Source organism: Armigeres subalbatus, chromosome 3 (genome assembly GCF_024139115.2).
Source record: "Armigeres subalbatus isolate Guangzhou_Male chromosome 3, GZ_Asu_2, whole genome shotgun sequence".
Classification (NCBI taxonomy): Eukaryota; Metazoa; Arthropoda; class Insecta; order Diptera; family Culicidae; genus Armigeres; species Armigeres subalbatus.
The window spans coordinates 230,342,360-230,347,706 of NC_085141.1; the positions used below are offsets into that span (position 1 = coordinate 230,342,360).

Below are 5,347 nucleotides of genomic sequence, written 5' to 3' on the forward strand. Positions count from 1 at the left end.
TTCATCCACTTGATGGCGCTAGTGTATATGGAATAACCTGTAAGATTGGATATTTCAAAATCTGTAAGATTTAGAAAGTTGTGTTCTTCTACAAAGTTATTCGGATGGTTGAAACCATTGCGGTGGTGGCCAGAATAGTTTAAAAGTTAACCACTTGGCGGCATCAGTGTACAGTAAAAGATCGCTAATTGGGTTTGCTTTAGTTGGGGCGCTTATCAGCTGGGGATTCGATAATTGGGACGAAACCCAATTAAAAACCAGTCAAACGTTAAAATGTGATGTCAAAACCACCTTGAGGTTTTGTATCCGTGTTTGGCGGAATCGATATTTCTTGGCGCGTAAAATTTTCTTTTGTTTAATGCAAAAAGTAAACAACATTGCCGCTTGTCGAAACAACCCAATTAACGAACGGCATCTGATAGTTAGGGTGAGGTTGGGTCCGTAATTAGAGAAAAACGACTGTATAAGATGTTATTTATTTGATTAAATACTACACAGAAAGAAAAATCATTTATAAAATTGAAAAAGCCGTTGATTAAAATAAAAAGTTTCGTTGGTTCTTTTTCGTAGAGAGTTGCAAATGTTTAAAATAAAAGTACGCAAACTTTTGTTACACCCATTGATCAAAAATTGCATGCCACTCTGAAATTAAAAGTTTGTACTGTCAAATCAAGAAGGTCACACTATAAATAAGAAAGTGTTTTTTTTTTTCATACTAAAACGAAGCTGTTCTTTCCCCAAATCAAAATTTCCCACCCTTTACCATCCATTAATGTTTTTCCTTTGAAGATTTATATGGATTAATAGTATTAGTTTTGTTTGTTTATTTTAAACTTCACATAGGTGTTTTATTCAATCGGGGTCAGATCATAAATACAAAGGATGTAATTATCAGCACCGTTTAGATCAGCAACAGGATTTTAAAATATTGACGATAACCAGCCAATGAATTGTGATGCGCAGCCATCTAGATGAGCTATAGACATTGCGCCACATTTTTCCTGCCAGTCATGGGGGTTGCTCGGGGCTCGTCGGGAAGTGCCCAAACGGACAATTTATCTGAAATTGAAGAATTAGAAAATCTTTTAAGTATTCCGTAAACATTGAACTTGATGTGCTCTTATTTGAACCAGCAATTATTTCGCGACATGAAAGTGTGAGGTGGATGATTGGGTAGCAATTGAATCAGCACATTACCGGTAGTTTCGTTTTGTACTATAGATACCGGTTATTTTCACTTTGTTTATATGATAAAAAGACCTACCTTCCGGTTCCATATTGCTGTCTGCATAAACGCAGGAACTTCACGGCAAAATCTGGAAAAATGTAATTCCGAGGCACCACCGAACAAATCCGGAACAAAAAAATGACAGTAACTGTCAAAACTGTTGTCGTTGTCGCCTTTGTATGCTGAGCGGAAAATGACGAAAAGAGAGTCGAGAGAGTTGAGAGCTTAAAATTTGAAGCACTATGAGTTATTTCGATAAATGAATGGACAAAATTCACATAAGTAATTCGAGATAAGATAAATATTTATAGGCTGTTAATTTTGTATGTTAGCGTTGTTTAATCTCGTATATGTGATAATTCTGAAGTTCGGTTCATGATAAATAAAGTTTTATAGTTCATATCCAGAAAAATATATAATAGATTTTATTAAATTTATACCATCTGATATTCCATGGTGAACATGACTGAAGGATGGTTAATTTTTGTTCTGCTTTTCACCAAGGTTTATCATCGATGTGCTTTACTACAGGTGTGGGCCAAACCCTAAAGTAGTATTTGTTCAACGAAAATTCGCTCTTTTGAGAGAGAAACTCTCAGCTGGATTGCCGAAGATGGCCGAAGGCGACCGAATGTGACGTCACGTCTGGCATACTCAGTACAATTTTTATAACAGACGTGACGTTTCACTCCGCCCGCCCACTGTGGATGGCGATGTTTACATTATTCTTTCGACTAATACAGGCATAGAGGACTTTGGCCCACACCTTTACTGAAGCACATCGGTTTATCATTTAATGTTTTGACAGTTCTACAGTTTTGAAATTGAACGGAAGAACTTTCAATTTTACTTCTGGAGATAGCAGGAAAAAACTTTGGAAATGAAAAAATAATTTGACTAAGACTATTTTTACTTTTATTTTCAAGAAAACGAATCACTTTTCAAAGAAAAAGTGTAAAACCTTCTGTGAAACTATGTTTGTTTTTTGTGTGTACAACTAGAATTTGAAAGCCGACCTTTTCATCAAAGTTGTTTGAATGGTCAAAACAATAGTAATAGAAGTAATCTTAACTTGAATTTCAACCATTTGGTGGTGCTGTAGTGTTATCTTGACGGTAATAATGTTCAAAAATTTACCTATAGAGCTAGTTCATTCCAAATATGTATGATTTGAAAAGTAGTTATCTTTGTTTCTAAATTTGTACGAGTAGTAAAACCATTATTGTGATGGAGGCAATTTTGGTATGGAACGCTTGATGACACTATTTAGCGTGTGAGGAATTTGCTGTTTGGTTAGATATCCTAACATTTGAAAGAAGTACTGGTTTTGCCACCTTAGTGCCTAATTTTGCCAACCCCGAAGAATTCACATTTTTCATAAAATATCGATCAGTTTCAACCGTGAAGGAGAATGAGGGATATATCTCCTGTTAAAGCTAATACAAATGGAGTTATGCGGGAAACTGGCCAAATCAGGAACATGGCCAAAACTGGTACAGTTCTCCTTAAGAATTTTTTTGTTTGGTAAGGTTTCTCAAAATATGTAATATTTAGAAATTTGTCGTTTTTTGTACATCCGGTTTAACCTCGGAATTTTTTTTACGGTATTGAAAGAAAATCCCATACAAAGTTTGGCGAGAAATCATTAAAAGAATGTAAACAGATTTTCAAATTTTGAACTGAAAGCTTTTATTATACGAAACGCGTCCTCCGTGTAACAATTAGTAATCTTCTCTTCAATGGCTCTACAGTACAACTGGAACATGACCTACTTTTCAACTACACAGCAAATAATTTTGAAAGTTCAACGACGTGTAAAATTGCACCCAACCATATCAAACAAATTAACATTCGATATTCAATTAAATTTGATTGAATGTTACGTTTATTTGCATGCTCCAAATATGTGCATGAAAATACATTTAAAATCACAACATATTTTTATCTGTGTGCTGCAAGAGTTTGTATCTTGTGTGGCATTAACAATGGATACACTTTATCCAGGGTATCGAGCATGTTTTTCACCGGGAACATCCTAGACCGACCGAAAATCGAACCTGCCATCTCTTGACTGGCAATGTGACGTCTTTGCTCGCTAGGCTAACTGGTGACCTTAGTAGTAACATATTTGAGGAAAGTTTGATCGACTTTTTTACACTTCAGTTTAAACGAAAAATAAATACGTACACCATACAAACATACAAATATACACCATACGGCGTACAAATATCATTTTCAATTTGTTTTATTCTATTTATTCTATTATTCTATTCAAACATGTTATCCGTTTAGAAGATAGTACAAGTACATGATGTACATGACCATCCAAACAACTTTGTATAAGAGAATAATATTCTAAAAATTGCATGTTTACTAGAGCTGTATGATTGTTTATTACAGAAAGGAAAAAATGTTGCACTCGAGCGCTAAAAACTACTTGTTTTTCCAAGGCGGCCAAATATAGTACATCTACTCTACACTTGCAAAACTGTTGAATTTCAAACTGAATTTGTTTCCATCATAATGGGTTTGATCACCTGACCAACTTTGTAAAAGAGAGCAAAATTCTAAAAATATCAGAATCCAAGGTATTAATCCTATCAGGTTATTTCTTATACACTAGCGCCGTCAAGCAGTTGAAATTTAAACTAAACTGACCTTCATCACTACACTGAAAGAAATGTCATAGTAATGCCTACCATATCAAGGGTAAAATTGAAAACATTTTACCATTTGATTTCGGTAGAACGTGAAACGTGGATGCGTTCAAAATTTGAAAATCCGTGTAAAAAAAGTTTTATGATTTTTTATGAAGCAACTTTGCAAAAGCTTTGTATGGGATTTTTTTACACGGTCGTGTAAAAACAGAATCAGGTGTACTTTGTTTGTAGTAAACTTGACCATGACCATGGGAAAGATTATAGCATGGTTGAACATTTTAGTTGTCGAAATTACTATGGTTGCCATAATATGCGCATGGTAAATTTAACTGAGATAAATGGTTTGCATAGTATTATGGTATTTCTTATAGAACAACTCACATTTCGATTTTGAATTAAAACACTTTTATTGAACACGATGAAAGGGGATCTATAAGGCAAAATTTTCTTTTAATAATTGCACTATGGTCCAGGATACAGATTTACGCGGAAAGATGAATTTTACACCAAAACTATATTTTTTAGAAAAAACTGTTGTTCTACAAAATTGTTCGAAATAGTAAGGCCATCATTATGGTTCTACCAAAAAATAGGGTGGCTCATCATATAGAAAAAAATAGAAAATATTTTTTTATTTCTCGATATATTGACATGTTATGTTCTACAAAGTTGTAGTGCAGCTAATTCCAATCAATTTTGCTAAAAAAATTTTTTCTGTAGCTCTTAAGTTGGCTAATTTAGAGCAATTTTACCTAATTGGATTAGGGTGTACCTCAAAAAAACAGTATGTTTTATCTAATTTTTTTGTTTTAGATTGCTCGAAAAAGTCGTCTTCAGGTGACTTTCAGAGCTCAAAAAAATGCAACTTTTGATGGGTAAATATGCACAATATCTTTTTCCGATCAAAAGTTATAATCAGTTTTCTGTAAAGATTACATTTTTTTCATAAGTTGATATCTCCGGTTAGGGCAGACCAAGAAAATATGTTCACACGGCATCTAAAAGAGAAATTAATATTCTTCATTATGTCAAAAAATTGAGGATACGTTATTTTTTTATCTCAAGTTTCACCAATTTTACTAAAATCATGTTTTTTTCAAATAAATTGATATAACTCGACAACGGAAGAAGATACAGACGATATTCTTATAGCAAAACACGCGTTTTGAAAAGCCCCAAAAGTCTTCAGAAGGTGACATCCGTGAAAAATAAAAATGAAATGAGCAGATCATAAATATTGTTTTTTGAGGGACACCCTAATCCTGGTAAGTAAAATTACTCTAAACAAGTGAGCTTAAGAGCTACATAAAAATTTTATATAGCAAAGTTGATTGAAAAAAGCAGCGCTACAACTTTGTAGAACATTTTACGTCAATATTCCGCAAAGTAAAAAAATGAAGATTTTACATTTTTATAAAATGGCCCACCCTAATTTTCCGGTAACTCTATAATAAGGGCC

General features: G+C 33.6%; 1 long non-coding RNA gene across 1 annotated transcript; it reads right to left on the reverse strand.

The window, feature by feature from the left end:
* Positions 1-812: 812 nt before the first annotated feature.
* LOC134226552 (uncharacterized) lies at positions 813-1,401 on the reverse strand. The gene is made up of 2 exons (XR_009983501.1): positions 1,265-1,401; positions 813-1,059 (listed from the first exon to the last, which is right to left on the reverse strand). It is a non-coding gene; the product is annotated as an uncharacterized LOC134226552 (long non-coding RNA).
* Between the last annotated feature and the right edge of the window lie 3,946 nt (positions 1,402-5,347).